At 44.4% G+C, this 23,118-nt stretch overlaps 1 protein-coding gene across 2 annotated transcripts in view; it reads right to left on the bottom strand.

The window, feature by feature from the left end:
• St6gal2 (ST6 beta-galactoside alpha-2,6-sialyltransferase 2) overlaps positions 1–22,896 on the bottom strand; it is a 66,119-nt gene extending 43,223 nt beyond the window's left edge. The window contains exon 1 of one of the 2 annotated variants that reach the window (XM_051153063.1): positions 22,763–22,896. The gene's annotated coding sequence lies outside the window, so the exon portion shown is untranslated. Of the gene's footprint in view, positions 1–22,354; positions 22,445–22,762 lie in introns of those variants that run through there. The other variant, XM_051153064.1, reaches the window with a different exon arrangement.
• Between the last annotated feature and the right edge of the window lie 222 nt (positions 22,897–23,118).

Here is a 23,118-nt window from a genome sequence, read left to right as displayed (position 1 = left end):
AATTCCATGTTTAAACATGGGTCCCTTCTCCAAGACACCTCACTATGTGCATTTTAAATAATTCAAGTTCAAAACCATCTGAAATCTGAAACATGTTTGGTACCAATCACTTCAGGCAAACTTGTACATACCATACATATACCTTGGGCATTTGCTAAATGTCCAGATACCATGTAACATGGTAGGAATTAAACGGATGACATTGAATAGACTTATCTTCCATGGTCATAGGATTAATGAAGATAACCAGCAACATTGTCTTCATAACATTTGAGTCACTTGAAAGCATGCCATAAATAAGTGAAACGGCTGATGTTTATTATGCCATGCTCTAGTTAATATATAAATGACACACAATTAATGTATCTGAATCTAATATCTATGTTGAATATGCTACATTTTTGCAGCAAAAATTATTTATTTACTCAACAAATAAATACCCTTGCAATCCACTTATATTCAGATATAATATTACTAGATATCATTCCATATGTGACATACAGTTTAAATATAATGCTAAATCCACTGCCATGCACCCATAAAGCTGGCCCGATATTTATGTGTTGCCTCTCATTCAATAAAATTTGCTCATTTTACTTCTGCCATTAGAAATATTTAAATAAAAGCTTTTTCTCTTTCCTCTAAAAATGTTGCAGCAGCTATTTTATACTAACTTAACACAGCTTTAACTCCACTAAAAATAGACACTCCCTGGATTGCTTTCTGAAAAAGGAAAATGTTTATGATGTCTATGAAAGGAAGAGTGACTTCATCCACCAAACTTTACTTAAAATGACAGATGATTTGGATAAAAAAGATCTGTTTGTACAATTCATTTCTGAACAATGTAAGGTTTTCACTTTTCTTCCAAAGGAATAGTATACCCACCAAATGTTCTGGCTTTTTCAGAATGCAATCTTCAAGTCACGTATGGCTACTGTAGGTTGACACCACAATCTTCAAGTCATGTATGGCCATTGTAGGTGGACACCACATTATGTGCTTTCTAGCTTGATTGCTGCTCTTGTTAGGATGGCAGTTTTAGTCCTAGTTCTTCAGGAAGATGAAGTATCGATCTAAATAGAGTCACAGGGGAGCAGGAGGAGGGGCATGGAGGCTGCTTTCTAACCCAGGCACAGACCTGGAGTCAGTATGCGGAGCAAGCATCCCTAGACACAGAAAGCTATGCAAACAAGAAATGTGACCAAGTGTTGGGCTAACCACATTGCTCAGCTATTTAAATCCGAAGAATTTGACAGGCAAAATGCATCCCTATTGTCCCAGGTCCCAAATAAATGAATTCAAGGGCAGAGCCATGAGTCTGTGCCTTACATGCAAATACTATCGGTGGAGTTACAATCTTTGGAGCGGACCTTACAAAACTCTAACACCTTTGTCTTCTAAAAGGCATAGAGACATGGAGCAAATTACATAGTTCACCCAGCTCTCTGGACGCAGACAAAATGAAAGCGCAGCTATCTTGGTTCCTATTCATTGTCTTATTTATTCTCAGTTTTATTTTGGCACTGAGCGATGAGAAAAAGAGAATTACTTAAAGGTTCTAGAGCTCTAATCTACATAAATGAGGCCATGATCCAATGATATGGACTGGATGGGACCATGGATGCTGTTCCACAGCAGTCACATATCACTTAATGATAAAGATGCGCTGTGAGGAATGTACCAGTTACGTTCAGGATTGTGCAAAAACCTTAGTGTGTACTTACACAAACTAAAATGGCTATGGCTATCCCTAGGAGCTCTAACTAGAAAGCTTACTCTCGTACAATGTAGTTTCTTGCGAGTGGAAAAAATTTCGAAGTAGGCGACTGCAGCTTATGATCGGCTGCTGTGAATTGAAACTGAGGGATCTAAAAAAAATTAAAAAAATAAAAATAGAGACTGCTCATTGTGAGCAGCGAGCAATTATTCCTAAAGAACTCCCAGTTATTTGGCAAGCACAGGGAAGGGAGCCCTCCCCACAGTTGAAAGCACCCTGTTTCTGAGGCTGATCCTGAAGCAGATCACCATGTGATGATGATATCCTCACAGCATCTTGGCAGTAGCCACTATGAGGCTGTGTGCACCCAAGAAAAGGCACACTTGTAAAAGACTCGGAAGCCAGTGTCTGGCGTTGGCTAATGGGGAGACCTGCTGCTACTTAACTAACCTGTGCCACAGAAGATAAGTTCTCCATAAGGCCTGTCCTAGACACCCGGTGTCACTCTATTAGAGAACTGACCTTCTCCCTCCCAGAAGGCTTAAGTGACAGATCAGTTATTAACATTTACCCTAGTGGCTAACTTTTCTTGTATCCATCCATCCATTTATTTTAAAAAAGATAACAAAAGAAAATATAAAATATATGAAGGACAGCATAAGTTTGCATGTCATCCTTGGGCAGGGGCAAAAAAAAAAAGTTTTTTTTCAGTTATAACTAAGAAAAATAATTACCTGCTTGCAACTTTTTATAGCAACTGTGGTGATCCATACAGACTGGGTGTAAAGGGAAGAGGAGTTGGGAAGATCGTTACCAGTGAGGGCGTGTCCTATCTTCTCATGTGGATTTCAGGGAAGCTGTAAAACAGAATTTCCCAATGTGTGGTGCCTGCTGTGGCTGTGACTCTCTACACAGGTGTGTTTAAAAGGCACCGTCCTAGGTTCTATCCAAGCCTCACAGGAGACTGGGAAAATGGCTCAGGAGCTACCTTAGAAAATCTTTACACTAAACCGGGTGTGGTGGCACACGCCCTTAATCCCAGCACTGGGGAGGCAGAGGCAGGAGGATCACTGTGAGTTCAAGGCCAGCCTGGTCTACAAAGAAAGTCCAGGACAGACAAGGCTGTACAGAGAAACCCTGTCTTGAAACAAACAAACAAACAAACAAACAAACAAACAAACAAGCAGTGTTCACACTGGAGCACATGCCTGAAAGAAACACAGAGAATGCTGCATTCCTGGTGTGCTTCAGTGGTTTGGCACGGTGGGAAGAGTCCCACACAGACAAAGTTCAACATACTGACTGAAATTAACAAACTATGCAGCAGATGCTGGACTGACCACAATTGTGAACTCCCAGCGCCTGTACCAAACCAGCTTCTCCCTTCAATCCCGGGGACCACACAGAATGACAGGCACATACTTACAGGCTTGTGCATGCTCTGTTTTCCTAAGACCTTTCCTGGCCTTCCTAGATTCCCTCCTGTGCTCACAACACCTCACAAGTGGTGAGACTAGATTAGTGATAAAGCACTTGCCCAGCACATGTGTGGCCATGGGTCCCATCTCCTGTATCACACAATGACAATGCTAAATACATTCATACTCCCATTGACTAAAACAAAGATAATGAACATTTGAGTCAAGAATACTTGTATTTGTTTTGTCATTTTCATTTATTAAGTTTATCAATGTGGGAAGATTACTAGACTACAGAAGAGCTTCTCCAACAGGGAGTAGTGTAGTCTCAGACAGTTTTGCTCATCTGGAAGAGGAATTTATTTATTTATTTTTGGTTTTTCAAGACAGGGTTTCTTTGTGTAGTCTTGGCAGTTCTGGAATCGCTTTGTAGACCAGGCTGGCCTTGAACTCACATGGATCCACCTGCCTCTGCCTCCTGAGTGCTAGGATTAAAGGCGTGTGTCACCACACCCAGCTATTGGAAGAGGATTTTAATCAGACAAAAGACAATTGAAGTTTCACAAAGACCAAGGCTCAAGGAATGACCATTCCATCCTCTTTTTCCTTTTTCACACTCTCTAATGGCTTCTGTAATGGCCACAGTAGCCACAACTTGTAATGAATTTTCCAAAGGAATTTATTATTCCAACTCTGCAGGCTTGCTGATGTTTTAGAGCAGACTTTCAGTGAGACAGAGTGGGGGAAGACACCTTGATGGCTAGCATTTGTCCATCTCTGTTTATTCCTCCTCAGATAACTTCAAACTAGCAGTGTGATGTCACTGAGCAGAAGAGAGAAAAGATCTATACAAATTCATTGCTGTAGACAGCACATTTCAGGCACACAAGAAACAACATTGTCTAGGAATACATGAGACGCAATCAGGGCTGGTACGCTGGGCTTGTCATCTGTGCGGTCACCTAGGGCCATAGGCTTGGAAGGCTCACACTAGCCTTCCTGCTTCTGTCTGAATTTTTTGTTCAGTGGATACAGTGAACTGGGAGAGAAAGGTGCAAAGCACATAAGCAGAGCGGACACTAGCAATGTGTGAATTGTGCCACCACCTGGCATTGTCCCCCGTTCATTTATCAGCATCCTTGATCTCCCTGGAGCACAGGATTGGGCCAGCCATAGTGTATGAAGCTCAGCAAAGCTGAACAAGTACACAAGGTAATCAGGCTGCCTTGTGGCAAGCAGGAATCCAACTACCAAAGAGCCCCATACTACCTACCAGAACCATGTGCTGCTTCCAAAGTGAAAGGAAACATCCGCACTTTAGGAAATCCAAACAACCTGGGACCCCTCCTTTCCTTTCTCATTTCTTTTTCTCAGTCAACTGCTTGCACTAAAAAAGCCCAGCATAAACAGAGTGTCCTACCTTCCTTTCAGGGAATTTATTTCCTGCTTAAAAAAAAAAAATCATTTAAATTTTGACCAGCATTCCACAGACAGTCCTTGTAAAGGGCAGCATGGAGTTCCAAGTGGACTGACTCTATAGAGTCACTCTGCACTGGTACAAGGCAGAATCCAGCTTCCCACAACAGGTCCCTCAGCGTCCAAGTCTTCCACCACTGTTCCAAGCTTGGGATTCATCTCAACACCTGAAGACCGGCAGCTCATTCTTTCACCTGCTCTGATTTTCTGTGTATCTTTCAGCTGAGCTTTTGTCTTCCACTTACCGCATGCCAGACACACCTAACTGCCAAGCACGGCGCCACGAGCCCAACCCACAACTTCAGGAAGGAGTATGGTGAAGTCACCTCTGATACCTTAACGAAAATAAAAAGATGACACGTTTCATATAACCTCGAAGTCTCTCCCTGACTCAGTGACCTCAATGGCCTCTCTGAACAGAGACTGTACTTCCTTGCAGGCCTGATCTTTTAGAGCATTGTACAAACAGGAAAGAGGGGCCAGGAATGTGCCCTTGGCTGCTAAGAGGCGTTGAGTTTCAAAGGGCTGTTTGCAGTGAGGACCAGATGTGCACTGGAGGTAAAGGATTGTTAAAACTATGCATTGGAGTTCCAGGAGAAAGCGAAACTGAGGATTTCTACCACAAAGCTTTGCTTCTCTTCCTCGCTCAAAAGCACCGCCTGGCTTTTAAGTTATATCAACGGCCAGTACCTTCACAGCACAAGGCATTATCCAAAGAGTTAATGTGGAAGCAAAATGCCATGTGGCTTAACAGAGGCTGTTGAAACAATATGGGCTGGAGAGCACTCAACTCCATCTTCCTTTGACTATTTTGCTAGGCTCCAAATGGGAGCCAGGATGCTGAGCTTGTGTCATTCTGGGAAGGTATTCTGCTAGCCCCTCAAAATACTGTTTGTCATAAAAGAGTCTTATGTGACAGAGATAGAACCTGAAGCTTAGAATGCACTTTATTTTTTGTTTTGTTTTCATTTACTTGAAAGGAAAAAAAAAAAAAAAAAAAAAAAAGAGGAAGAAGAGGAGAAGAGGGGAAGAAAGAGGAGCAACAAAAAAAAACAAAATGGAGGCGGAGGATGATTCACAGATCTCCTCAGTGCCCTGGGATTTGAGCCTGAACCTGCCGAAGTGGAGCTCACTTCTCCTCCATGGCTGCCGTCCGCAGTTGCAAAGCACCTTCACAGATGGGAGAACTCAGCGACACTGGTTTATAATGAAGTCTCATTCTGGCCTCAGCTACACTGAAAATAAACTGTTCATATGTCATAAACTAAGTAACTATGCGCAGGTCCCGAAGCAACAGTAACCACGTTGGCTGAGCCTCCTGGGAATTGCTGTCATCGTGGAAGTACTTCTGTGGTGGACTGGAGAAAGATGAGAGACCAGCAAGAAATTCCAAGTGAGGGAGAAGAGTGACTGCAGACCTCTTGGGGACACCCAATATAAGAAGACACCATCCACGCACCCACAGAGAGTTGACTGAACAGCCACCTTATCTCTGCTCTTGGGATGGGGATTACCAACCTTCAGATGTGCTTTCTTGCTCCCAACTACATTACTTATGCCTGGGGAGTATGAATAAGTGGACAATTCAAAGAAGCAAAGCAAAGGAAAGCTACTTGTTAAGTACGTTACTCATTGGAATGAATTTCTTTCTTCCGTACTTTCTACTTGCTTATTCTTAAGTTTAAAGACTATAAGGGCTAGAGAGAGATGCTTCAACAGGTGAGAGCACTGTCTGCTTCGGCACAGGACCTAGGTGTGGCTACCAGCATCCACATGGCAGCTCCAAACTATCTGTAACCCTAGTTGCAGAAGATCTGATGCTTTCTACTGACCTTCAGAGGCACCAGGCATAGATGTGGCAAAAACACTAACACACATAAAAGAGTGTATTTTTAAGGAGCCCACTGCTAACTAGGGCATATTTTCTTTTATCCAAGTTGTTTTGGTTAAGTTTCAAAACACCACAGCTAAAAGCAGATTGGGAGGAAAGGCCTGATTTCAGCTTACATTTTATAGACTTGCCATGGAGGGAAGTCAGACAGGAACTCAAAGCAGAAACCTAGAGGCAAGTTTCCGAGCTGAAGTAGAGGCCAGGGAGGGATGTTGCTACTGGCTGGCTTCTCCTGGATTGTTCAGTTTGCTTTTCTTACACAGCCCAGGATCTCCTGCCCAGGGCTTAGTACAGCTCTTAATGGGCCAGGCTTTCCCGTACCAATCATTAATCAAGAAAAGTCCCCACAGACCTGCCTACAGAACAAATGTGATGAAAGCCCATCCTCAATTGAGGTTTCCACTACTCAGATCATCCCAGCTTGTATCTTGTTGGAAAAAAAATGCCAATCAGCACACCCTTTATATCCCTGAGAGGCCCTGGATAGCTACTAATAAGAGCGCTAGATAGACAAACTCCCAGGATTGACAGGCTTTAAAAGGAGGCATGTTGCCGGGAATTTGGAGGTGGTAACATCCAAGAGCCGGGAGCAAAGCTAGAAGGGCAGGAAGGCGCTGAAGAGCCCCTGGAATTCCCAGTGATGGTTTTAAAAGTGCCTACCCCCTCCCACTATCTAGGCTCTTCAAAGCTACCAGGTAAGCCTTTCCAGAACATCAAAGAGCCTGGGGGGAAAAGAGAGCTCTCACTTGCTTTTAGACCTCTCTCAGTAACTCCTCAAATAGCTAAGCTCTTTGCTTGACCCAGCAGAGACCCAGCTAAAGTTTAAACTCAGTCAGCAGCTAGAAGGCTTCTGACGCGCTCCATCACACCTGCTCAGGTAAAGGTCTCTTCCAGGCCCAAAGTACGATGGACTAGACCACCCTGGCCTGGAAGTTCCTAACCTCAGAGCTGGGGCAGGCAAGCTTTTATTTATGAAGAATGTAAGAAGGCCGGCCTCAGTGGAAGCACCTTTCCACTCTACCTGGTGTGACTGAAGGACAGAACGAACTGCCGTGGCTTTTGGGAACCCCTCTCCAGAACAGTGGCAAGAGGTTCCAGGCCAGGTCTACACAGCTGTCACCTGGGAATCCTTGCACTTTGCCCAGGATTGAGGACACAGACACAGACACACACACACACACACACACACACAGACACACATACACACACACACACACACACACACACGAGTCATCAAAGACTAACGTCACGTTACACATCACCCTAAGCTTCCAAAGAAAAGGTTTTAATTTCCCCAAATAAAGGCCATTATTGTGGTGTGTGAAATTGTGGAACTAATGGTTAATAGTAAATTTACCAACGGAGCCCAAAATGCTGTAATTTCCAATTACTACAGATGATTATGAGCATAAACAATGGCAGGGCTTCTCGTTAATCAACTCACTTTGCCAGTTTTCTAGGAAGCCCCACATTATGTTCATTTTCACTGCCCGAGGACTGTAATGCAGTTGAAAAACAAAAAAACAACAAAACAAAACAAATACAAAAAGAAAACCTGGCAAAAAAAATGGGTCAACACCCACCAACCTGTCAGTATAGATGTCAAGGCCAGCCATCCTCTCTCCCCCATGTCTGGCATCATTTTGAAGGCACTGTTAAGTGTCTTTGCGCACGGCTTCCCGATAGTGTTCTGGGCTTCACGAGCCGGCTTTAGTGCAGGATGAGGCTTTCTTGGCTGGCACCAGTATTGCAGAACAAAAGTATAAGACTTTAACCACATCCTGTTATCAAATCCTTGTTAAGGACAACAGCATAATTAAAAGTACACAGAAACCAGCTGGCGACGCAAGCTCTATTAAGCTGGCATAGCATGACTCAGAAGGAAAATGAAAAGGGCTTGGGGTGTGCAGTGATCTAAGATTATTACAAAACATGAAGTAACTTTTCCAGAGTTTCACATTTCACACATTACTGTGAATAACAGCAACACAGAGATGCTCTGGGACCCGCCCAGGATCCTCATAATAGAATTGTTTCCCTTAACTTAAAAGCATCATTTTCTTGGTGAGTAAATTCAGGTCCAGTTGAGTTCTGTCTTGTGAAGACAGGGCACAGCTCAGGTGTTGGCAGGGCCATCAGACAGCAACACTGGCAGCCTGTGACAGCCTGCAGGATAACGGTTAATAGCTAGCCTACAAAAGCCATTAACACCCACTTAGCATGATTATCAATGCCAGCAGAGTGATGTCCCCAGCATGATGAGTCCACCTCAGTTCTCCTCCTCGGCACTCCTAGCATCTAGCCCATCATCAGTGGACAGTGAAACAGTACACAAATGCTCCATGCACTTTGACTTGTCTCAGCTTCCATCTGTACAATTTAGTAAATGCATCATTTTCCACTCACAGCCATTCAGTGTCTCTAACTCCCAGCACTGGTAACACTGCGAGCGGCTAACACAGGCCTTTGAATTTAGTCACATGTCTCAGGCACGCTCCCAGTTTCAACTTGACCTTTTGGGAGACAACACAATTGGACAAGCCAAAATAAAACTATACAGATCCTGGGAAGAGGGATCCAGAGTGTTTGAGACTCAGAGATGCAGGAGTCCACGAGGATGCCTGAAGATGCACAGCGCTGCTGTACAGTGACCCCTGTTAGTACACACTGACCCCCTGACTCAGTCCCTTACCAACGTATCTGGCGCTCTCAACCAAAGAACGGATAAAGAAACTCTGGTACATTTACACAATGGAATACTACTCAGCTATGAAAAACAAGGACATCTTGAAATTTGCAGGCAAATGGATGGAACTAGAAAAGACCATCCTGAGTGACATGCGTGGTATATACTCACTTATAGTGGATATTGGCCCAACATGGATATGCTCTGAGAGACTCCTCCCAGTAGGGGATCAGGACAGATATTGGGACTCTCTGCTGGACTCTGAGCAAAGCACTGAGAGTTGCATGGAAGAGTTGGAGGATGGAAGGAATCGGAAGGGTCAGGCCTTCCATAAGGAGACCATCAAGCCTAGGGCATCTGGACCCAGGGGGATCTGCTCAATCTGACGCACCAACCAAGGACATTGCAAGCAGAGAACCTAGACCCATTGTTCAGATGTAGCCTTCGGATATCTAATTCTCCATGTGGGGGAGGGGGAGTGGGGATTGCCTCTGACACTAACACTGGTGCCTGTGATTTGATCACTGCTCCTTGGCCTTGCGGGCATGCAGAGGAAGGGGAAGCAGGATATCCTAAACTGATGAAACCTGACAGGCTGCGGTCAGATGGTGGGGGAGCAGGACAGATCCTGGGACTTGCTGCTGGACTCTGGGTGGAACACTGAGCGTGGTGTGAAAGAATGCGGTGTGTGTGCGGGGGGGGGGGGGGAGGAATGGAAGGACACAGAGGGTTCGGGAGCCCCACAAGAAGACCATCAAGGTGGGCGGATGTGGACCCAGGGGGCCCTGCACAAATTGTTGCACCAACCATGGACAATGCATGAATTAAAACTAGACCCCCTGTTCAGATCTAGCCAATGGACACCTCATTCTCCACAGTTGTGAGGAGTACAGGAACTGCCTCTGACATCAACTCTGGTGCCCCCCACATCTGATCACTTCCCCTTGGTGGGGAGGCCTGGTGGGCACACAGAGGAAGGGGAAGCAGGCTATGCAGATAGGACCTGATAGGCTGTGGTCATATGATGGGGGAGGAGGTCCCCTTCTGTCAGAGGTGGAGGGGAGGAAAACAGGGCAGAAGAGGGAGGGAGGGGGGGAACGGGAAGATAAGAGTGAGGGAATAACAATCGGGATGTAATGTGAATTAAAAAAAAAAAAAAAAAAAAGATTCCTGACCTGACGAGCTTAGACTGAACCTGAAGGGTCAAAGCCCTGCATATATAAAATTCTTCAGGGACTTGAAAGTAATTTTTCCCATATTCCAACAGCAATGCGTGGATGGTACTTGGGCAGGCAGAATTAAATATGCAGTCTAATATCAAAACACTGCTGAGCTCATTTGCGCTAATGCTGCCTTATTATCTTTGTCAGGTGCTGGTACAGTCCTAATTGTTAGGATTTAATAGAGAACTTATGAATCCTCGGCGACGTGCCTTTATAAATCCTTTACAGACAGAGCCTGCCCAATTTATGTTCTAAGTATTTACCAGTTTCTCACGCCCTTCCGTTCTGAATGGGCTGCTAAAGAAAGAAAATCATTCAACCTTATTTGTAATGACTATAGAAATAAGTGCGCATTTCGGGTTTTTCTTTGGGTTTCACACAATTGTCACCGAATTTTAAGGTTAAGTGGTTTAATGCTGATTTCACAATACAGCTAATAAATGTGTTTCTTTAAATTATTAATAGAAGCCCTCAAGCACAAGATAACATATATTCAAAAGATCCACCTGGCCTTGGGCCCATTATTTTTACTCTGTTCTAAGAGGGGAGATATCTCCAAGGGGATTTGACTTGAAGTAAAGGGTATCTCTTGCCCACTCCCCCCACATTTAAGGAGTGGACAGTCCTTATTTCAGTATTCTAGGATTTTAAAAATTTCAATAAAATTCAGGACGCACCCACCAATCGAGCATCATGCACACCATGAGTTATGGAGCTTGAGCACAGATTCTTACTTATTGACAAGAAAGGGGGAGAGGGAAGAAAAGGCCTTGGTAAGAAGACAGTGGTAAATGCATCCACAGAAAGCAGAAAGGAGGCTGGGCGTGGTGGCACACGCCTTTAATCCCCGCACTCAGGAGGCAGAGGCAGGCGGATCTCTGTGAGTTCGAGGCCAGCCTCGCCTACAAAGCAACTCCATGGCAGCCAAGGCCACACAGAGAAACCCTGTCTCGAAAAACCTAAAAAAAAAAAAAAAAAAAAAAAAAAAAAAAAAGAAAGAAAGAAAAGAAAAAAAGAAAAAAAGAAAGCAGAAAGGCTGTTAACTAACTCCCCTTGCCTGTTCCTGTCTGTCTCCCCCACCCCCCACCTCTGTGTGTGTGTGTGTGTGTGTGTGTGTGTGTGTGTGTGTGTGTGTATGAGACAACCTATTTAAAAGGAGAAAAAATAGCCTGGGAGCAGAATGAGCTAGAAGAAGAGCAGAAGAGAGGAGTCCGAGACCTGGCCCAATTGTAAAGCACAATCTCACGGACGCTCTAGATCAGAGGCCTGGCCCTGCATGCTGTGGTGAATGGCTGGGACATCTAAGGAAGACAGCAAAGTCGAATAGTAAGGAGATGGCCAAAACAGAAAATAGATAGATATAAAAGGAAAGGGAAAAGAATATAAAACAAAGGAGCCAAATGTTTAAATGTACATGTATCAGCATTCCCCACTGTGCCCCATTAACATGAAGAAATAAAAACAGATGGACAAACATTCTTAAAAGGCTGAAGACAAGGTCGGAGAGATGGCTTAGAGGGTAAGAGCACTGGCTCTTCTTCCAAAGGTCCTGAGTTCAATTCCCAGCAACCACATAGTGGCTCGTAAACAGCTACAATGAGATTGGTGCCCTCTTCTGGACTGCTGGCTCACATGCAGGCTGAATATTGCATAATAAGTAAATAAATAAATCTTTAAAATAAAATAAAAGCCAATGGACAGGACATTCTCCACAATTAAGTGGAGAGTGGGGTCTGACTTTCACATGAACTCTGGTGCCCCATATTTGACCACGTCCCCTGGATGGGGAGGCCTGGTGGCACTCAGAGGAAGGATAGCAGGTCACCAAGAAGAGACTTGATACCCTATGAGCATATACAGGGGGAGGAGGTCCCCCTCAGTCACAGTCATAAGGGAGGGGAGTAAGGGGAAAATGGGAGGGAGGGAGGAATGGGAGGATATAAGGGATGGGATAACAATTGAGATGTAATATGAATAAATTAATAAAATATATAAAAAATAAAAGAAAAAAAAAGACTAGAGAGAGGCAACATAGATTAGCCTCTGTAAACAGGGGGCCATTTCTACTTGATATTTTCCTTAAAGGATATAAAAACCTTGAAACCGAGGCCCAAGAAATAGTCACCCTCCAAAAACCATAAATGTCACTGCCTAGAAGAGGAAAGGGGCTTGACAATCCCAGGGGACACAATAACATATTTCCAAACCCTTAAATAGCTCTTGCCCCAGGGCAGGCTGTGGAGACGCTAGCTTTGCTGGGAGCAGGTAGCAGACACAGCTTCATCTCGGGAGGCAGCCATAGAACCTCCCTGCATGTAGGCTTTTCTGTCACAGGTGCAGCTCTACACAGATCATCTGCAGCTGCCTTTGGATGTAAGACAAGGCATGTAAGCTTTAGGGGAATCCAGAATTCATACAGCATAATCTGACTACAGCTAACCTTTATTAAGCAACCTGCCAGTATCCTGATCAGCTAAATTACATTTGCTTTTTGGGTATTCCATGATCTTCTAGTTTTCTCTGTGTGCATGTGTGTGTGTGTGTGTGTGTGTGTGTGTGTGTGTGTGTGTGCGCGCGCGCGCGCGCAAGTGCCTAACGAGGCCAGAAGAGTGTTACATGGGACCGTCTTGGGGCTGGGGTTAAGGTGTTTGGGAGCCTTGCAATGTGACTACTGGTAACCAAACTCAAGTCACTTGCAAGCGCTCTTTACCACTGAGGCATCTCTCCAGCTTCACGTGGCTTCTCTTGTTTTTTCCATCTTTACTAAATCTTAAGACATCTTTCCACCTTTGAGGAGAAAAAAAAAACTGCCTTTAAACGTTCAGTTTCAGTAAAGAAGATAGGTCTCTAAAGTTGCTCCTCACACTCTAGTACAAGCTAGGAAGCTAATGTCATGGAAGAGTCTGGAGTAAGTTGCTAGCATCTCCATTTATTTCCACACTGCATGACAAAACCTCTCTGAAAAGATAAAAGTGCCAAAGAGTCAGTCTGACTTGACTCCCTCATACCACGCTATTTTCTCTACCGCATCTAAGAAGCTCTAATGAAGTTGTGCAAAAATCCCTCCCATAACTATCTGTGCATCTTTAATGCCAGCACTCGGGAGGCAGAGGCAGGCGGATCGCTGTGAGTTCAAGGCCAGCCTGGTCTACAAAGTGAGTCCAGGACAGCCAAGGTTACATAGAGAAACCCTGTTTCGAAAAACCAAAAAAACAAAAAACAAAAAAAACCTATCTGTGCATCAATATCCATTTGCCAGTATTAAATTATGCCAGGTTTACAATTCATATGTGATAAATTCAGTCAGAAATAGAAATTTCACTAGTTGTTTTTGTTCTGTACTTTGTCTTCATGATGAAACTTTTTAAAAATATATTTTATTAATTTATTCATATTACATCTCAATTGTTATCCCATCCCTTGTATCCTCCCATTCCTCCCTCCCTCCCATTTTCCCATTATTCCCCTCCCTTATGACTGTTCCTGAGGGGCACCTCCTCCCCCTGTATATGCTCATAGGGTATCAAGTCTCTTCTCGGTAACCTGCTGTCCTTCCTCTGAGTGCCACCAGGTCTCCCCATTCAGGGGACGTGGTCAAATGTGAGGCACCAGAGTTCGTGTGAAAGTCAGACCCCACTCTCCACTCAACTGTGGAGAATGTCCTGTCCATTGGCTAGATCTGGGTAGGGGTTTGAAGTTTACTGCACGTATTGTCCTTGGCTGGTGCTATTGGGACTTTAGGTGAGAGAAGCATGGGAGAATGGGGAAATAGAAGGATCCAGAGGGTCCAAGAAACCTACAAGAAGAACATCATGATGGGCGGATCTGGGCGCAGGGGTCCTGCTCAAACTATGACAAAGCTTTTAGGACTCTTTAAAACTTATTTCTGAGCCATGGCTGCAGCCAACAGAAAGAAAAACCCTATGGTGTGTACGCAACGACAAAACTAGGCCCTCGTGATAGAAACAACAATTCCAAAGTCGTTATCACTCACTGAAAAGAGTCCACATGAAAAACTACAGAAATGTTCAACAAAACGAAAAACCCTATGGTGTGTACCCAATGACAAAACTAGGCCCTCGTGATAGAAACAACAATTCTAAAGTCGTTATCACTCACTGAAAAGAGTCCACATGAAAAACTACAGAAATGTTCAACTTTTTAATGCATAAGCAATATTTTTGTTCCTATTTAACTTTGCATTAAATTGTTGACCATTTTGATTAAGCCTGATGTAAGTAGGAAGGAAACAAGGAGTTTGTGGATGGTGAAATCTATTTCTCTATGTTTTCTAAAAACATATCCCATTCATGAACAGTCACTAAGTGGTGTATAAACGGTCACTAAAGTCCAGCACAGGTAACAGTGGCAAAATATTTAATAGTTTTCCATGTAGCAGCACTCTAGAGCTCTGACACAGACCAGACAGTTTAACAGGCCTGCTATAGCCATGGGTTCTAGATATACAGATGCAGCCAGCAATGAATAAAAAAGTATCCCTTCCCTTCCCCGAGCAAAAGTTGCATATATATTGAACACAGGTTTTTTTTCTTGTCCTTATTTTCTAAAATATCCATTATAACTATCTTTATTAGGCACCTGTCACCTAGAGATGATTTAAAGGATACTTGTATAATGTATGCAGATTTTTGCAAATATTATGCTGTTATCGGAAGGATATAAGCACTGCATACCTAGCAAGGTCACAGATCCTACAGCAAGACTTGTGTTTAGATACTTTATTGCAATTACCAATCCTTGTGTACTTGCAATACTAAAAAATATTAAAGAAAACAACTCAAAATGTGTATGAATTTTCTTTAAAAAAAAAAAAGATTTATTTATTTATCTATTATGTATACAGTGCTCTGCCTGCATGTGCACCTGCACATCATAAGAGGGCACCAGATCTCATCATAGATTGTTGTGAGACACCATGTCGTTCCTGGGGATTGAACTCAGGACCTTTGGAAGAGCAGCCAGTGCTCTTAACCTCTGAGCCATCTCCCCAGCCCCGTGTATGAGTTTTCTTAAGTGTGGATGCATACCCGCCTCTCATCCTATACATAACTTGAAGTAGTATTTGGGAGGGAAGACAATCTGGGTTCACAGGAAATATGGATCCTAAAGGGCAGATTAATTGGTATAGGTATACTATCTGGCTTGGCAAGGAAGAATCCTACCAATGACTTTTGAAAAAGATCCTGCTCTGCTGTCTCGATGAAACAGAAACCTGGCACCTTCTCGTAGCATGGCAGAGCCAGCATCTAGGAGTGGCTTCTTAAGCACCACAAGCTAATTCCAAGAATACCGTGTAAGCCACTCAGAAGGTGACTCCCAGGATAACTTTGTAAGTTTCAATATCATACACTCACCTGTCATATTCAACATGTGTCCTGCTAACTACCAAGTAGATTCCGTCCAGATGACTAAATCCATACAGGGAGAATTATGGGTAAAGTAAGTTGATCCTGCCAATACTATAGGCCCTCCACACACCTGATTAAGCTCAGCCAGTTCTGCAAGGTAACTGTTTTAAGCACGCCATCTAGAAACAACACAGGGCTCTTTTAACTGTTCCATAAGAGGGATACTATGTAATGTGTGCTACAACTTCTCCTCTACCAGGTGATGTATTGCTAGGGTCTGAGTACAGTAGAGTGTGATACATTTCAAGTCTGTGATGCAAAGCGTAGGATGAGGGCATACATATGAGAACGCTGTGTTTATCTTCTGGAAGCTCTCACATTATGTCGAGGACAAACACAGATACCGGTTTCCTACAGGATTAAATCAGTTTTTGAAACTCCCTCATCTCAAATGATTACTCAAATATATTTTTGAACGGTATCCAAACTGCTATTGTGACGTATGAACTATGGGCTGAGGCAGTGGTTCTCATCCTGTGGGTCATGACCCATTTGGGGTCAAATGACCATTGCACAGAGCTTGCCTAAGACTCTAGAAAGCGCAGATGTTTACATTATGATTCATAACAGTAGCAAACTTACAGTTATGAAGTAGCAAAGAAAACAATTTTATGATTGGGTACCACCACAACATGAGGAGCTGTGTAAAAGTGTCACAGGATCAGGAAGGCCGAGAACCACTGCTCTAAGACCATCTGGTTACTCAAGTGCATCATATCAAATGACAGTACAGTCACTACACACACCCTCGCACTTACTTCAGTCTTCTCTAGATTATCCACGTGTTACGCTCAGTGGTTTATGAATGATGCCATGAAAAAGTCAGTATGTGTTTAGTATAGACACAGTTTTGCGAAATTATTTCCAAATAGACTGTTGTTGGTCAAACTGTTCGTGTAGGATCCACAGACGCAGAGGGCCAACCATATTAAACTGGGCAAATTAGTTAATGAGTTCAAGTCTCCTCCCTCCTAATTTTCTACATGCAAAGCAGAATAACTCTGAATTATACTATGAGACAAGTTAGGGGCTTTCCTTTGAAAAATGGAAATTATATACCCACACATAACAACATACATATTGCAGATAGACAGAGCAGAAAAATATATTTCATGCTTGCCCATTTGTCATTTACTGATAAATTGGTGTCTTCAAAAAATTCCATTTGAGAATTAGGAAGTGTAGTATTTAAAAAAACAAAAGTCTTAGGCTTACTGTTTAAAACCTTTAATCTGCTCCTATGTCCAGCCAGGTAGAAGACATTGTTACTCAGGACAACTTCAAACAACATTTTGTTCTCTGGGAGAGAGGCTGAGTCATCTACAATATTTGACCAAGTTCATGTTGATCTGAAATAACTGGCCCAGCCTATCTCTTAGAAAAACGGCATACACAGAACAGTGGTCCAGCCCTCAGTCTGAGGTCGGTGTAGTAAATGCCCTGCCCAGGGCCTTTCCAGAGTTAGTCTTCTCAGTCAAAAGCACTTTGCAAAACACCAAAGGCCCTGTGAAGACGCTGCCTGCTATGAAAATTACCCACAAGACCCATCCCACAAATACACATACACACAAATTAACACATACATCTCCACATATGTCCTGTTCATAAGAAACTAAAGGTTCCTACACGTTTGGGTATCTTCCTAGACGTCCCAGGCAATTTAGAGCACTTCACCCTGTCAGGGTTAATTTATGTAAGAAAAGGAATGTTCTCTTAGTAAGAAGGGCAAATTCTAGTAGTGACTTTGTTATTTAGCCCAGGTTGCTTCGGATTTCAAGTATTTACCACCACGTACAGCACCACATGGAGATGCTACTAAGATGAGTTTCTTTTTGAAAATTTAAAACAGTTTGCACAGTTAGCGCCCTCCTCAATAGCAATAATGAATTCGTGCATTTAATCATATCCTATAGGCTCCTCTTACACTTGAGCGAACCAACCTGAACAAATTCCATGTTAACTAAGTTTTCACCCACAGTCATGCGCTACAATTCATAAAAATCATTAACACCATGAATTCAAGAAAGCTGTTTTTTCTCAGTCGGGTGTGGTGGCGCATGCCTTTAATCCCAGCACTCCGGAGGCAGAGGCAGGCGGATCGCTGTGAGTTCGAGGCCAGCCTGGTCTACAAAGTGAGTCCAGGATGGCCAAGGCTACACAGAGAAACTCTGTCTCGAAAAACCAAAAAAAAAAAAAAAAAAAAAAAAAAAAAAAAAAAAAGAAAGAAAGCTGTTTTTCAGACTGATATCTGAATAATAAAGTACTTGGATTACATAAGAGGTTTACCTTACCAGAGCTTAATTTGAAGTCAAGTCATCAGAAACCACAACAAGACTCTCTACTTAAAAAATCTGTATAATTCAAACAGGCAAAACCAATGGTTTGAAATTTAATAAAGCATTTTTCTCTCAGGCCCAAACTAGAAGCAGCAGTGAACAGAGCTGAATGTGTGACATATGAAGTTATGAAAACGGAGCCTAATAATCACGGCTGCAGCCTCTGCTGCAGCGAACCCTCTGGTGCTTTAGCCAATATACTTGTGAATACCCTCTCTCCTCTACCTGAGAACTCATAGGAGATGCATAATTTTCTCCAGTCTCAACACAATCTTTGCCTAAAAATTTCACTCAATATGGTCTCCTTTCCTGTCAGGCAAAGTTTCACTCTAATATTGCTTGTCTGGACTCTCAAGATGCCATAACCCACTTAATACGTTTAGCTCAGCCCGGTGCTGTGGCTCACACCTGTCATCCCAGCTCTCGGGGAGGCAGAGGCAAGCAAATCCGGAACAGCCAAGGCTACACAGAGCAACCCTGTCTCAAACGAACAAAATAAGTTCTATCTCAAAACTTTCCTTGTGCTTGCAGGGTCTCTGAGGCCCCTGCCTTCTCCTTCACCCTGTGCACCCGCCCCACCCAGCAGTTCTAGCAGGACGCAGAAGATGATAATCCACCGTCTTAGCCATCTCTGGTCAGACAGAAGGATGACATGGTCTTTTGTGTTCTTCTTAGAGTAGAGCTCAGCCCAGCAGTATAGGCTTTGGGCAAATTCCCCAGCTCTGTCAACACATTTCACTTTTCTGAGGTTCAGTCTTCTCAATGTTAAAATACAGCAAGAATACTCCCCCACTGACCCCTCTTCCCCCCATCGGTGGCTAAAGTGTACTCAATCTATGCAAAGCAAATGGCAGGGTGTGGCACACAATGCCTGCAAATCAGTTGCTATTATTATTCCTTGGATTGCTACCTTCTCCAGGGGCAGCCAAGAAAATCAACTTTAAGTACACCAGAACATTAAATCACCGAGCTTAAGAGTCCAGCACCAGAGGTCAATAGGGAGTAGATTTGATCTGCTTGATCACTTTGTTCTTCAAGAAAGCCCATTGCAAATGTGTAAACTCAGTCTTCACACTCTCCCATGTCTGCAGGGACAAACTGTGTCTGGCACTTGGAATTCTTTCCTCAAGAGGAACACAGGGGACAGACAGCAGGAGGCAGAACAGGCTTACAAAAATTGTGTAGAGGCAGCATGCTTGCGAGTGGGAGCAAACCTCCAGGGGTCATTTCCTCTCACAAAGCCACTCTTCCTCTCCATATCAGGAGGCATTAGGTTCTGGGGAGCGGTGTCCTATGGTGGCTGACATTGCTGAGACCCAGCTTTTACCAAGTGGCCAGCTTGGGATGGATGGTAGTGCTGGATGAGATCACTGGGTCCTGTAAAGCCTAAAGGTGGCCTAGTCCCCATTTTAATACATTCCACATGCAGACTGTACAAGTTCCAGGGACATTTCCTATACCACCACTGTTCCCTAGTCACCCAAAGGGCTTCTGGAAATTTCAGATCATAATAAACTTCAGATTTGATAAGAGACCTATTAACCCCATCTCTCCCAAATGATGCAATCTTTGAGTTGAATGTGTGCTAACCTTTACAAACAAATCTTTCCAAAATGGTACAGTGGTGGGCTTTGAGAGTGAGAGAGAGAGAGAGAGAGAGAGAGAGAGAGAGAGAGAGAGAGAGAGAGAGAGAGAGAGAGAGAGAAAGAGAGAGAGAAGCTTTATTAAACTGAATATTTATCTGCTAATAGTAGCTGGTCATTATCCATAGCCTATTTAGCCCTTGGCACCCTCATCAACAGTCAGTGCTAAAAACATTGAAAATGTCTGTGTTAATATCCATCCACCTGTTCTTGCCTGGTTCCAAAATTAGTGTCTGATTCCATGAAATTGTTTCTCCTATAATTATATATACTTCTCATCTTTGGCGAATAATGAGTTTCTGGCATTCAGGCTTAAAGATTAGAACGTAACAGGCAGTGACCACAAAGGAACTCTTGTTTTGCTTAGACACTTAAGGAAGTTGAATTAAACACTAATTTAAGCAATAAAAATTTAAGGTCGTACTCCAGAATATTCCAAAGGAGGAAAAGCACACTTGATTAGGAATAGTATATATAATACGGTATACTCGGAGAGGAATCTATGGGTAAGGGAAGACTTCCTACTACCATGCATGATAATTTTTACTCAGAGTACCAGAAATGAGGCAGCAGAGCTTTGGATTAGTTAATTTCCCAGGGGATACATGTTCCCAAGTTTTTCTGAGGTTTATTTATGTAAGCAGGGGCTGCTTCACACCAGGAACAAGTGTGCCAGCACTTATCAAAAAAACGGCTAGGTACATCCCATACTAGAGGACGAGTCCAGTTAGAATATAAGCAAGAGATCTGCTCAGCAAGGGAACCGGCTCAGAAGACGAAGAAGAGAGAAACAAAACGGCATAGAGGCGAAGACATACATACGTACCCAATTTCTTGGCAACCTCAACTCTACCTGATCAGCCCTGATGGCTAGCTTGGATGCACTCAGAAACACGAATGTGTTCCCTCCTAGTCTTCATGGTCAGAAGTAGGTGCAGATGACTGTTCCTTTCTAAGAATACCTCACTCACACGTTTTTCAGATATCAACAAAGCTCAGCCTGACTCTTCCAGATGTGTGTTGCCATCCTTACCTTTGCTTTTTAAATTGTGCACACCACCAGCACCCTTAACTGTGGGAGATCGGAGCCGTAAAAGGAGAGGGTCAAAAATCTCTCAAAGGATTCAGCTCAAAACTCAGGCAGCGTCATCTTCACCAAACAAAAAACGGATGCACCATGCTCTAGTTTCTCTCAGTCCCGGGCGAGAGGCAGATAGAGAACCTCTCTCTGCATGTCCCAGCAGCCTCCTGACTTATTAGTAAAACTCAGAACCCAAAAATCTAGTATTGTTTTGTTCACTTCAGTTACAATACTCAAACACCACTGCTGACACTTATTCCCACACATTAGAACAAAATGGGGGGAAAAATCGGTTGTCAATTCCCAAAAAATAGTGACGGAGAAACTGGCTAAAGAGCCACACATTGCTTTTCCTTCAAAAAGAAGTGTTACCCCAAATCTGCCATCCAACACTCACGAAAAACAAAGATTGAAAAGGTAATTCTTGTTAGGATTCTGGTTTTTTTCTTTTTCTTTTTTGCTCGTTTTTGGGTTGTTTTGTTTTAATGTTCAGAAAGCATAGTGTTTAAGTCAGCCGAAGAGCCCCCTGACCCAGAAAGGCAGCCCACAGGAGGACCACTGTATGCTCCTACATACCAGACTGCTCAGTAGTCCAAGAGACAATGATCTCCATCAAATATGACCTATTTCTCGTCAAAATTTCAGAAGGACCTCCAAATGTACCTCCAAAGTTTACCAAAACCCAGATGCACATAATTTCACACCCCACAGTGCTTTGCAAGTTATGCCCCAAGAAACACAGAAGGAGAAGCTGGGAGGCAATCACAAAAGTCTCATTTAAAATTCCTGGAAAGCATAGCTTTCCCCAAGGCACTATTCAGCTCTCTTTGGAAAACCTAATTTGCGTCGAACCATGAGTTTAACTTCACTGGCCCCACAGCACCAGTACCGTCAAGTCCAAAGGAGATGGATGTCACATTCCGTATTAAAAGGAATTCACCACATAATCACTCTACACGGAGGGTTGGGGGGAGTATTAAACAACCCAAATGCGGAGTTTTCGCCAGCCAAGTGCCTAAGAATTAACAGATTTAAGGAGGCTTCCGAAGATCCCTCTGCACCTAAACATTAGAGCCACACAGGGAAGAAAAAAGTCAGTAGGATGCTCTCTAAGCTCTAAGAGTGCTAATTTGCATTAAGATGGGTCTGGGAATTTGATAAAAATCTCCACTTCCTTTCACAACCAAATCAAATCCAATCAAAACAACGCACAGTTTCTGGTCCTCAGAGTTAACTGTGTCCACCTGTGACCCAAGTGCAAGACCTCCTTCGGCTCACCGTCTTTGGAGTGTCCTGCTTCTCCCTCACACAGCGCTGGTTCCCGGTAGCTGAGCTCCTCCAACTCTGTGTAGCTCAGTGCACCCGCCAAGGTGATTCCGGCAGGACATAACGGGTCGCAGAACCCCCACCCCACCCCACCCCACCCGCAGACCCGTGCGCTAATCACTCACCTTGTCCTCTCGCCTGTGCTCGGCGCCGAAGTAGGATTCGTCCGTGTCACATTTTATTCCCCGGCAGCCACGCGGCGGGAGGGCGGGCGGAGCGGGCGGGCCCGCGCACCACGCGCTCCCACTCTCACACGGATGCCCTGGGAAGCTCGGCCCGGGTAAGGGCTCATGCGACCCCGCGCTGGCGTGGTCCCCTCCCCGGCAACGCGCTACACGTCGCCGCCGGCTGCAGCTCGGGCTTCCAGCCAGTGAGTGGCTGCGCTCAGCCCCGCGCCGCGCGCCTCATTGTTCCAGTCCGCGCGCCTGTGGCACTGCTGCGGTGGCCCTGTGGGCTGGAGAACCGAGGCTGCCCCGCCCCGGAGCCCCGCACACCCCCGCCCCTCCAGGTTCTGGTCTTCTGCCCGAGCTCACCTAGCAGCTAGGCGCCTGGAAGTTGCTCAGCCTCCAGCGCGCGCTCCGGCCCGAAGCTTGTCCCCCGGCCAGCGCAGGCGGGGACGCTCTGGCTACGCAGAGCCTGCTTCTCGCACAGCGATTGCAGACTCCGCTACGTGGGGCGGCGCGGCTGCCTAAAAAGGCGTGCTAATCCCAGCCGCCGCCTCCACCAGCTGAGCGGCTCCCGTTTGGCCTCTGCTCCCCAGTACCTGGCACCCGGGGGCGTGAGGGTCCTAGTGGTGGCCTCAGGAATGCCACAGGCCGCAGTAGTAGTCAGGGCGGTCTGGGGGTGGGTGGGTGGGGGGCTGGCCCAGAGGAAGTGAAGCTTTGTGCGC

The sequence above is a fragment of the Acomys russatus genome, chromosome 11, assembly GCF_903995435.1.
Source record: "Acomys russatus chromosome 11, mAcoRus1.1, whole genome shotgun sequence".
Classification (NCBI taxonomy): Eukaryota; Metazoa; Chordata; class Mammalia; order Rodentia; family Muridae; genus Acomys; species Acomys russatus.
The sequence above is the reverse complement of the archived record's forward strand: the minus strand, read 5'-3'. Positions and strand labels throughout refer to the sequence as shown.